The 13461-nt window shown below is 41.6% G+C and overlaps 1 protein-coding gene across 7 annotated transcripts in view; it reads left to right on the top strand.

Annotated features, from left to right (window-relative positions):
* The window catches only part of LOC128691401 (homeobox protein abdominal-B), a 741469-nt gene that overhangs the window by 405659 nt on the left and 322349 nt on the right, over positions 1-13461 (top strand). Inside the window, exon 1 of one of the 7 annotated variants that reach the window (XM_070091539.1) lies at positions 99-334. The exons of the other annotated variants lie outside the window; for them this stretch is intronic. The gene's annotated coding sequence lies outside the window, so the exon portion shown is untranslated. Of the gene's footprint in view, positions 1-98; positions 335-13461 lie in introns of those variants that run through there. 7 annotated transcript variants of the gene reach the window in all.

Below are 13461 nucleotides of genomic sequence, written 5' to 3'. Positions count from 1 at the left end.
TGCTGCAGGGAGCTCTGGCAACAGCAGCAGCAGCAGCAGCAGGAAGGATCCCCAGTAGAGGCAGCAGCCAGTGAGGCGGCTGTGCAGCTCAGCCAGTGTGTGTGCGAGGCGCGTCTCTCCGCCAACGAGGAAGCCAGCCAGGCCAGGCCCGGCCCAGCCACCCGCCGCCATCTTGCCGGCCAGCATAGCCTCCACTCTCCCCCAGCCTCCCTTGCAACTTGCAACAGCGACGGCCGTGCTCCCTGGCAGTGCAGGGACACACTTCTGCTTCCTCTCTCTTCCCACACCGCTTTGGATTATTCTCATCCCCCGCCTAACCCACGACCTCTTAAAGGTAAGAAACTATTTTTAGTACTCACCACAGTGGTCGTTGGACTCATCTTGTGGTTGTACAGAGAAACCTGGTTGTTCCTTTCTATTTTTGTTGTGCAACTTGCACCCATCAAGCAACCAGTCACCCCCTGACGCTCTTGAAGGATTCTTTCGGCTGTATTGACACAGTCATGGGCAACGACCACTACCACCTTCAGAGATAATCTTCCGCAAGATGACCGGAGGAAGGTGGCCGTAAGCCGCCGCAACGCGACGACATTCCCGCCCATGACAGACCGATCTTGTGGTCAGTCGAGTGAATGAATGAATTTACTCTGACCTCCTGATGACCGCGCTCTGCTCATAAAATTTCCCAGAAGCATCACGGCTGCTGTACTCGAGTCATAAATGCTGCCTCATCACTGTTTTGACAGTAAATCATTTGTCCATCATCAAAGGGCCATATATTGGAGTTTATATCCAATTTTAAGTGCCAAGGTGACGGCTGGAATGGACACGTTGGACCCGACAGGTACACAGCCTATTACCTTGAGCTTGATTTTACAAGACACGTGTGTGCACCCGTAAAGGATTGTTTCCCATCTTCAGGTAATGTACTCCTTTTCTTCGGCCCCTAGGAGCACTTCTGTCTTCGTTACGGACAAATGATTTACAGAACCTCAAGCGTCCATAATGCACGTGTTAAATACGGTTTTATTGGGCCATTAATGATGTTAATAGTCTGCTAAAATACGCGGTTGTAACTGAGAGACTTTCCTACCCAGCTGTCTCCTCAGGTCTCCACTCACAAACACAGGCTGGAGATACACACACACACACACACACACACACACACTTTAGGTCTCCACACACACGCACTGTAGGTCTCCACACGCACTCACTGGAGATATCCCCATACGTATGCACTGGAGGTATCCACACACACAGTGGAGATATCCAAACACACACACACACACACACACACACACACATGCACACACACACACACACACACACACACACACACACACACACATGCACACACGCACACACATACACATAAACGCACACACGCACACACTTGCACACACGCACACACATGCACTAACGCACACACATGCACTAATGCACACACATGCACACACGCATACACATGCACACACACAAACACACACACGCACACATGCACTAACGCACACACATGCACTAATGCACACACATGCACACACGCACGCACATAAACACACACGCACACACATGCACACACAAACACGCACACACATGCACACACACAAACACACACACGCACACACATGCACTAACGCACACACATGCACTAACGCACACACATAAACACACACGCACATACTGAGGGCCTCTACTTTCCTCGAGATAAAAATAAATTAATATATACTGCTTTTTATATATTTTATTACCCGATGAATTACCTAAAATTAATTTAAATTATATTTTATAATTAAAGCGTGAAAAATTTATTTATTTGATTTATTTCAAATTTATTCTACACATAAAATACTTGACTATTATTTGCTTTTTAAAGCTATTTAATAAAATTTTCTTGCCATATATATATATATATATATATATATATATATATATATATATATATATATATATATATATATATATATATATATATATATATATATATATTTATGGCAAGAAAATTTTATATATATATATATATATATATATATATATATATATATATATATATATATATATATATATATATATATATCATTTTCTGTCATTTTCTTTTTATGCGGTGCAGAGTTCTTGATTCAGTAAATAGGTGCTACCCTCTCCTTCCTCGGATCAAGTTTGGTTATTTCCCATTCCTCTGGCGCTGTATGACCCCAATAAATTCAACTATTCCGAATTACAGTAATGATAATAATAATAATAATAATAATAATAATAATAAATCTGATGACAGCTGTTTAGACTGCTACATGGTGACAGGAAATATAATTGTCAAAGAGGCAAATTATGCAAAATATTACAATTAGAAAACTTTGATTTTCCGATTTGCGTAGGTGCATATTTGCGTAGGTGCATATTTGCGTAGGTGCATATTTGCGTACGCGCGTACGTCAGGTAGATGTATGTATTGCATATAAGTAATACAGCAAGGCATTTCTAGATAACAACTGCATCACACTCTTAGCACAACACTAGTAGATAGGCCAAATCATACCACGGACGGGGCTTGAACTCGCGGTTAAGTGAGTCGTGAAACTCCAGACCGACGCCTTAGCCACTGGTATGGTTTGCAATCGTGTCGCTACGATTTCGTGAGTCTAGTAGATAGGCGTATGTGATGGGCTTATTTGGGTACTTACATAAGCCAGGTGAATAACTGCTGCGTGCACATATTTGAGTACATCAGGTAGATTGTAGTAGTGTGTGTTTGATGCCTCCCACAGTAGCAGGTAAATAATCTTATATTTAATGTAGGTCTATTGGCTGTATATAAATTACCTTGATCCTTTGTAGTGAGTGCAGTCACTAATTTCAGTAATATATATATATATATATATATATATATATATATATATATATATATATATATATATATATATATATATATATATATATATATATATATATATATGTCATGCCGATAGGCAGAACTTGCGATCTTGGCTTAAATTGCAACGCTCATCTTGCCATATAGGAGAAGTGAAAATTTGTGTATGCAATAAAGTCGCCAAAATCATTCTGAACCTAACGAAAAAATTATATTTCACTGTGTTTGTTTAGTATTAAATTATTGTAAACAAATCTAAAATATATTTAGTTGGGTTAGGCTAAAATAAATTGCTCTTGTTATAATAAGGTTAGGTAAGTTTTCTAAGATTCTTTTCGTGCAAAATTAAATTTTTTTACATTAACATTAATGAAAAAAATATATCTTTAAACGTATAAGAGAAAATTTTAGAAAGAACTTAATTTTAAATGAGTTCTTGCTAATTGACCAGTTTTACATATTCGGCACGACATCCACCTCTAGAACTATTCTAGGGACCCTCATCCTCAGAGAAATGAATAAATAAACTTGCTTCAGGGAAAACTCAAGGTTCTCTCTGAAGCTGTTTGAGAATTTTCTCCTACCACCCCCTATATTTCAAGTATGTTTTATTTAAAGACAAAATACATTGGTCAAACATTCACAAAAATACAATGGAAAGTAAAACAACATAGGTAACTCAGAGCTACATCTCGAATATTTCGTCCAGCTCCCCAGCGATGGGCCGTGTGCCCAGAATGTTGCAGGCATTTCCTCTCTGGATCGCAACACTGAGTCTCTGAAAGAGGAAGCTGGTCGCCCTGTGGTCCTTGGTTTCTATGATGAGCTTTTCACCCAGCTCTTTGAGGAACTTTAGAGCACACTTGCCCCATGCTCCAAGGGTCTCCGACCCAATTGGAATGAAGTTATAGCAAGGGGGAAGGTCTTCATATTTTCGGATCTCCCTGTGGCTGGCAGCTCCACCCCCTTCCACTACGGAGTATGGCAAGTAGGTGTCTGCCAATGTGGCGGCACAGGTGTAGTCCCAGGCAATCTGCTTTCCATCCTTCCAGGGTAGCATAGTGGCTCCATCAGGACGCTTTTGACTTCCATCAGACCTCTGTACTTGGGGTTCCCGTTGAGCTGGGCAACGGGCTGTGGCGAGGCTTCTCTTTATGATATATATATATATATATATATATATATATATATATATATATATATATATATATATATATATTACGTTTGTGTGTGTGTGTGTGTGTGTGTGTGTGTGTGTGTGTGTGTGAGTATGCGTGTGAATTAAGATATTAATAATATGTTATTATTAGCAGCAATAGTAGTATTTGTTTTATTATCATTATTAGTATTATTGTTACTATGAGTATTAATTTTCTCATCACTTTAAAAATATATCAATCTAAACCTACGTCATCTGATCGTTGTAAATGACCTGGCGAGAAAATTCCGAATCACCTGTTTACCTGTTCGTCTCTTCAGTTTATGACAACCTCTCAAGAGATGGGTGAGGGAAAAAAGGATATCGTGATAATTTTCTTTAATTACCTTTATGACAATATTTCAGAGAATTTTGGGCATTTACTGGAGTTTTGTGTTTAATTCCTGTTACCTCTGTTTCACTAACAATAGCAAAAGACAGCAAAAATAAAGCATTTAAATATACAGTGAGAAGAACGTCGATAGCAACAATGGCAGAATCTGTAAGAACGCCAACAATAAAACTATTAATCAATAAATACAACAACAAAAGCAAAAACAAAAAAAAAATAAAAGCAAAATGGTATTATTAGCAGTAGTAATATCAACAGGAACAACTAAATATCATTCTACATACCAGCAACTACAATAGCAACAGCAAAAACAGAAACATACAAAATCAGAACAACAGACACATCAATAGCAATAACAAGAAGAGTCGAGAAGAACATAACTAAAATAAACACAACAATTTCAATAATTATACAAATGAAAGCAGCTAAAAGAAGCTTAAGGGCAAAACAATAACAACATCTCTAGGAACTACAACAATAACTACTCAACAAAAATAACTACAACTACGACTACTGTTACTAATACTCTTATTATTTTTACCATTATAATTTGGTATTGCTGTAACTACTACTACTGCTACTGCTACCACTACTGCTACTGCTACCACTACTGCTACTGCTACCACTACTGCTACTACTGCTACCACTACTACTGCTGCTACCACAACTACTACTGCTACCACTACCGCTACTGTTACCACTACTACTACTGCTACCACTACTACTACTGCTACCACTACTACTACTGCTACCACTACTACTACTACTGCTACCACTACCACTACTACTACTGCTACCACTACTATTACTGCTACCACTACTATTACTGCTACCACTACTACTACTGCTACCACTACTATTACTGCTACCACTACTATTACTGCTACCACTACTATTACTGCTACCACTACTACTACTGCTACCATTACTATTACTGCTACCACTACTACTACTACTACTACTGCTACCACTACTACTACTGCTACCACTACTACTACTACTACTACTACTACTACTACTACTACTACTGCTACAACTACTACTACTGCTACCACTACTACTACCACTACTACTTCTGCTACCACTACTACCACTATTACTACTGCTTCCACTACTACTACTTCTACCACTACTACTACTGCTACCACCACTACTACTACAGCTACCACTGCTACTATTGATACCACTACTACTGCTACCACTACTACTACTACTACTACTGCTACCACTAATACTACTGCTACCACTATTACTACTGCCACCACTACTACTACTGCTACCACTACTACTGCTACTGCTACCACTACTACTACTGCTACCACTACTACTGCTACTGCTACCACTACTACTACTGCTACCACTACTACTACTGCTACCACTACTACTACTGCTACCACTACTATTACTGCTGCTACTACTACTACTACTGCTGCTACTACTACTACTGCTGGTACTAATGCTACCACTACTACTGCTGCTACAGCTGCTGCTGCTGCTGCTGCTGCTGCTGCTGCTGCTGCTGCTGCTGCTGCTACTGCTGCTACTGCTGCTACTGCTGCTGCTGCTGCTGCTGCTGCTGCTGCTGCTGCTGCTGCTGCTGCTGCTGCTGCTGCTGCTGTCGCTGCTGCTGCTACTGCTAGTATTACTACTACTAATGCTACTGCTACTACGATTACTGCTACTATTACTACACCCCTCAAGAGAGGTTCCTTGATGCTAGTGAAGGGCTCTTGATCTAGAGAATTGGAACCGTGCTCCACTTCCCTGAATTAAGCCTGAATGTCTTCCATCACCCCCCCCCCTCCATGAGCTGTATAATCTTTACGGGTCTAGCATCCATCCTCCTTGATACTACTACTAATACTACTGCTGCTACTACTACTACTACTACTACTCACACTCAAAGAAGTATTTTGTAGCCAGCTATTTTGATTTATGTGCGATTTCTATTATATATGAAATTTAATGTGAAATATGTTAAATGATATTTTTGATGTGAAATATATATATATATATATATATATATATATATATATATATATATATATATATATATATATATATATATATATATATATATATATATATATATATATATATTAATAAGTCTTCACAAATCGCTTGTCTACGATTGCCTTCTCATTCTTACTTCCTTATTTCTCTTTTACCTAATAATTGTCGCTGTTGGTTGTTCTCCTCGTTATGGTAATTTCCACTCCTCTCGTAGATGGAGGCGGATGGTTCCTCCTCCTCACCTGTGTTCAGCATCCACGCTCTTCCATGCGCTAGTTACAAGGTGGGTGAGCGCTTGTTGTGCATTGTGCGCTACACCGCGAGTGGCCGTTAGTATGTATTACATTGTGTGGTTACAGTGATTGTAGAAGCCTTGGCAATGATGAAGTAATTTAGAAAAGGTTGTTTTAACTGGTAAGTGGAATATGATTGCCTTTTATAATGTAATACAACATATATATATGTATATATATATATATATATATATATATATATATATATATATATATATATATATATATATATATATATATATATATATATATATATATACACATATACATACATATATATATATATATATATATATATATATATATATATATATATATATATATATATAGATATAAATATATATATATATATATATATACATATACATACATATATATATATATATATATATATATATATATATATATATATATATATATATATATATATATATATATATATATGAAAAATAACCGCTCTGAAAAAAATAGTAAAATTCAAAGCACGTTCGTGATTTCTCCTATGATCAATAATGTGAGAAATCACAAATACGCTTGAAATTTCACTATTTTGTTTCCACTGTGGTTATTTTGTATATCGTGACATCATCTGTTTACTGTGATCTTATTGTGATCACAGTAAATATATATATATATATATATATATATATATATATATATATATATATATATATATATATATATATATATATGTATATATATATATATATATATATATATATATATATATATATATATATATATATATATATATATGCAATAAGTTCACAGTAAACATGTGATTTCAGAATATGCAAAACAACCACTCTGAAAGAATAGAGAAATTCCAAGCTTGGAATTTCTCTATTCTTTCAGAGTGGTTGTTTTGCATATATATATATATATATATATATATATATATATATATATATATATATATATATATATATATATATATATATATATATATATTATATATATATATATATATATATATATATATATATATATATATATATATATTTATATATTATATATATATATATATATAATATATATATATATATATATATATATATATATATATATATATATATATATATATATATATATATATATATATATATATATATATATATATATATATATATATATATATATATATATAGTTACTGCGTGGGAGACTTGCCCTTGCTATCAGCTCTGGTTAGTTCTCTTTTTTTTTTTTTTTTTTTTTTTTGCACAGGGACCCAAACCCAACCTTAGGACCCTAAATGTTTATTGTCGTGCAATAGATACAGGCTCTCTCTCTCTCTCTCTCTCTCTCTCTCTCTCTCTCTCTCTCTCTCTCTCTCTCTCTCTCTCTCTCTCTCTCTCTCTCTCTCTCTTTCTCTCCCTTCTCTCTCTCTTTCTCTCTCCCTCCTCCTTTCTTTCTCTCTATCTATCTTGCTATTCTTGCGTTATCAGTAGCAGTAGACACGGCTTCCTTGTGCAAGTATGGCAATGGAAATTAATGTTATTTAGAGAACCTGCTGAGTAGTAAGCTAGACAGCCACTTTGAGAACCAGTTAGACAGCCACTTTGAGGACCAGTTAGACAGCCACTTTGATAACCAGTTAGACAGCCACTTTGAGAACCACCTAGGCACCCAGTTAGACATCCAGTTGGTCAGGTGCACAGCTACCCAGATTAACACACATCCTGGCCATTTGGCTTCACAAGCAGACAGATAGCCAGTTTGCCAGCCAGTCGGCTATCCTGTCAGCTAGCCAGCCAGACAATCAGCTCGCCAACGAGCCAGTCAGACGGCCAACAAGACAGCCAGTCAACCAGCCAGCCATTCAACCAATCAGCCAGCTGGCTCACCAGGCCTCACCAGCCCAACCCTTGCCGCAATACATGCAAATGAAGAGGCTTTTTCTCTCTCTCTCAAACCTTTTCCCTTTTTTCCCCTAAAGTCCTTCTTTACCTGCCGGTGTCCGTTGCTTGGAAAATATATTTATTGCAGCCTTTTTTTTTGTTTCTTCTTGGGTTTTTCAACGGTCTTTTTCGGTAGAACTGGGAGGTCTCGGAGGGTCGGGGAATGTGAGAGAGACCAGTTCTTGGGTGACGAGAGAAGAGCAGTGGCAGCAGGAGTAGGAACAGCTGAGACATTGCCTCACGGGCAGAAGAATTAGCAGGAGCAGAAACAGAAGGAGGAAGTGGAGAAAAAACAGTAAAAAGACGGCAGAAACACTGGAGATACAAGAAGTGATGAAGATGGTGGCGGTTGTATGTAGTGGTGGTGGTGATTGTATGTAGTGATGGTGGTGATTGTAGTGGTGGTGGTGATTGTATGTAGTGGTGGTGGTGGTTGTATGTATTAGTAGTGGTGGCAGCAATTGTATGTAGTTCTGGTGGTGGTGGTTATCTGGTAGTGGTTGTGGTCCTAGTTCTATTGGTAGTGGCTGTGGTCTTAGTTGTACTGGTAGTGGTTATGGTCTTAGTTATATTGGTAGTGATTGTGGTGTTGTATTGGTAGTGTTTGTGGTCTTCGTTTTATTGTGGTTGTGGTCTTAGTTGTATTGTAGTGGTTGTGGTCTTAGTTGTATTGTGGTTGTGGTCTTAGTTGTATTGGTAGTAGTTGTGGTGTTGTATTGGTAACGGTTGTAGTCTTAGTTGTATGGGTAGTGACTGTGGTGGTGGTTGTATTAGTAATGGTTGTATGTATTGGTAGTGGTTGTGGTGGTAATTGTATGTATTGGTAGGTGTGAAGGTTGTATGTGGTGGTAGTGGTTGTGGTGGTAGTAGTGGTGGTTGTATGTGTTGGTGGTAGCTATGGTCGTGGTTGGTGGCTGTATATGTTGGTAGGGGTTGTGGCGCTTGGGTTGGTAGTAGTTGTGGTGGGGATTGTATGTATTGGTAGTGGTTGTGGTGATTACATGTGTTGGTAGTGGTTGTGGTACTGGAGGTGGTGGTGGTGGTGGTGGTGGTGGTGGTGGTGGTGGTGGTGGTGGTGGTGGTGGTGGTGGTAGTGGTGGTAGTGGATAGGGGTAGGGGTGGTGGTGGATGGTATAGTAGTGGTGGTGGTGGATGGTGATAATAGTGGTAGTAGTAGTAGTGGTTGTCGTGGTGGTGGATGGCTGTAGTGGTGATGGTAATGGTGGTTGTATGTGTTGGCAGTGGTGATGGTGGTGGATGGTGGTAGTGGTGGTGGTGGTAGTGGATAGGAGTAGGGGTGGTGGTGGATGGTATAGTAGTGGTGGTGGTGGATGGTGATAATAGTGGTAGTAGTAGTAGTGGTTGTCGTGGTGGTGGATGGCTGTAGTGGTGATGGTAATGGTGGTTGTATGTGTTGGCAGTGGTGATGGTGGTAGAAGATGGTGGTAGTGGTGGTGGTGGATGGTGGTAGTGGTGGTAGTGGTGGTAGTGGTGGTGGTGGATGGTTGTAGTGGTGGTAGTGGTGGTGGTGATGGTGGTGGATGGTGGTAGTGATAGTAGTGGTGGTGGTGATGGTGGTGGATGGTGGTAGTGGTGTTAGTGGTGGTGGTGATGATGGTGGTAGTGGTGGTAGTGGTGGTAGTGGTGGTGGTGGATGGTGGTATTGGTGGTAGTAGTGGATGGTGGCAGTGGTGATGGTTGTATGTATTGGCAGTGGTGGTGGTAGTGGTAGTGGAAATTTTGATAGTGGTAGTGGTTGATGATGGTAGTGGTGGTAGTGGAAGGTGGTAGTGGTGTTGGTGGATGTCGGTAGTGGTGGTGGTGGTAGATAGTGGTAGTGGTGGCGGTGGCTGCTGGTAGTGTGGTGGTCGTGTTGGTAGTGTGGTGGTCGTGTTGGTAGTCGTGGTGGTAGAACTGTATCTTAGGAGGACAAGTGTTAATCAGAGTTGTGTGAGAATAAATACTGGCACTGTGCCCTTCACTACCGTTAAGGTGTTTTCTCTTGATCCAAATAATTGGAGCTATCCTCCGTTTCCTCGGATCAAGGCTGATAACTTCTCATTCACTAGAATCACTACTGTGTGTTGAAAGCTTTCTGAATAAGCTTAGCAAGAAATGCTACAGTAATTTGCGTGGAGTTGGTGTGGAGGTACAGTGGGAGTAGTGTGGAGGTACAGTGGGGGTAGTGTGGAGGTACAGTGGGGGTAGTGTGGAGGTACAGTGGGGTAGTGTGGAGGTACAGTGGGAGTAGTGTGGAGGTACAGTGGGAGTAGTGTGGAGGTACAGTGGGAGTAGTGTGGAGGTACAGTGGGAGTAGTGTGGAGGTACAGTGGGAGTAGTGTGGAGGTACAGTGGGAGTAGTGTGGAGGTACAGTGGGAGTAGTGTGGAGGTACAGTGGGAATAGTGTGGAGGTACAGTGGGAGTAGTGTGGAGGTACAGTGGGGGTAGTGTGGAGGTACAGTGGGGGTAGTGTGGAGGTACAGTGGGGGTAGTGTGGAGGTACAGTGGGGGTAGTGTGGAGGTACAGTGGGGGTAGTGTGGAGGTACAGTGGGGGTAGTGTGGAGGTACAATGGGAGTAGTGTGGAGGTACAGTGGGAGTAGTGTGGAGGTACAGTGGGGGTAGTGTGGAAGTACAGTGGAGGTAGTGTGGAGATACAGTGGAGGTAGTGTGAAGGTACAGTGGGGGTAGTGTGAGGGTACAGTGGGGGTAGTGTGGAGGTACAGTGGAGGTAGTGTGGAGATAAAGTGGAGGCAGTGTGAAGGTACAGTGGAGGTACAGTGGAGATAGTGTGGAGACACAGTGTAGGTAGTGTGAAGGTACAGTGAGGGTAGTGTGGAGTTACAGTGGGGCTAGTGTGTAGGTGCACTGGAGTTGACATGAAGGTACAGTGGAGATAGTGTGGAGGTACAGTGGGGGTACTATAGAGGTACAGTGGAGGTGCTGTGGAGGTACAGTGGAAGTACAGTGGAAGTAGTGTTTGGGTACAGTGGAGGTAGTGTGGAAGTAGTGTGAAGGGACAGTGTGGGTAGTGTGGAGGTACAGTGGAGGTACAGTGGAGGTTGTGTGGAGGTACTATGGAGGTAGTGTGAAGGTACATTGGTGGTAGTGTGGAGTTACAGTGGGGGTAGTGCAGAGGTACATTGGAGTAGTGTCGAGGAACAGTGGAGGAAGTGTCAAGGTACATTGGATGTATTGTGAACGTACAATGCTGTTAGTGCGTAGGTACAGTGCAGGTAGTGTGGTGGTACATTGGAGGAAGTGTGATGGTACAGTGGAGGTAGTGTGGAGGTACAGTGGAGGTAGTGTGGAGGTACAATGCAGTTAGTGCGTAGGTACAGTGGAGGTAGTGTGGAGGCACAGTGGAGGTAGTGTGGAGGTACAGTGGAGGTAGTGCGGAGGTACAGTGGGGGTAGTGTGGAGGTACAGTGGAAGTTGTGTGAAGGAACAGTGGAGGCAGTGTGGAGGTACAGTGAAAGTAGGGTGGAGGTACAGTGGAGGTAGTGTGTAGGTGCAGTGAAGGTAGTGTGAAGGAACAGTGGGAGTAATATGTAGGTACAGTGGAGGCAGTGTGAAGGTACAGTGGGGGAAGTGTGGAGGTACAGTGGAGGTAGAGTGGAGGTACATTGGGAGAGTGTGGAAGTACACTGGGGGTAGTGTGGAGGTATAGTGGAGGTAGTGTAGAGGTAAAGTGGAGGGGGGAGGAGGTACAGTGAAAGTTGTGTGGAGATAGAGTGTGGGTAGCGTTTAGGTACAGTTGAGGTAGTGTGGAGGTACAGTGCAGGTAGTGTGAAGGTGCAGTAGAGGTAGTGTGCAGGTATAGTAAGGGTAGTGTAGAGGTACGGTGGTGGTAGTATGGAGGTACAGTGAGGGTAGTGTGGAGGTACAGTGGAGGTAGTGTAGAGGCCCAGTATAGATAGTGTGGAGGTACAGTGGAGGTAGTGTGAACGTACAGTGGGGGTAATGTGTAGGTACAGTGGAGGCAGTGTGAAGGTACAGTGCGGGTAGTGTGTAGGTACAGTGGAGGTAGTGTGGATATACAGTGGAGATAGTGCGGAGGTACAGTGGGTGTAGTGTATAAGTACATTGTAGGTAGTGTGGAAGTACAGTGGGGATAGTGTGGAGGTAATGTGGGGGTAATGTGGAAGTACAATGGGGGTAGTGTGGAGGTACAGTGGAGGTAGTGTGGAGGTACAGTGAAGGTAGTGCGGAGGTACAGTAAGGGTAGTGTAGAGGTACAGTGGAGGTAGTGTGGAGGTACAGTGGAGGTAGTTCGGAGGTACAGTGGGGGGTAGTGTGTAGGTACAGTGGAGGTAGTGTGGAGGTATAGTATAGATAGTGTGGAGATACAGTGGAGGTAGTGTGAAGTTACAGTGCGGGTAGTGTGTAGGTACAGTGGAGGTAGTGTGGATATACAGTGGAGGAAGTGTGGAGGTACAGTGGAGGTAGAGTGGAGGTACAGTGGGAGAGTGTGGATGTACACTGGGGGTAGTGCGGAGGTATAGTGGATGTAGTGTAGAGGTAAAGTGGAGGTAGTGTGGAGGTTCAATGGAGGTAGTGTGAAGGTACAGTGGAGGTAGTGTGGAGGTACAGTGGAGGTAGTGTGTAGGTAGAGTGGAGGTAGTGTGGAGGTACAGTAGAGGTAGTGTGGAGGTACAGTGGAGGTAGTGTGAAGGTACAGTGGAGGTAGTGTGGAGGTACAGTGGAGGTAGAGTGGAGGTACAGTGGGGTAGTGTAGAGGTACAGTGGAGGTAGTGTGGAGGCACAGTGAAGGTAGAGTGGAGGTACACTGGAGGTAGTGTGGAGGTACAGTGGGGGTAGTGTGGAGGTACAGTGGAGG

This window comes from Cherax quadricarinatus, chromosome 36 (assembly GCF_038502225.1).
Source record: "Cherax quadricarinatus isolate ZL_2023a chromosome 36, ASM3850222v1, whole genome shotgun sequence".
NCBI classification, from domain to species: domain Eukaryota; kingdom Metazoa; phylum Arthropoda; class Malacostraca; order Decapoda; family Parastacidae; genus Cherax; species Cherax quadricarinatus.
Note: the sequence above shows the minus strand (reverse complement) of the source record. Positions and strands in the feature narration are given on the sequence as shown.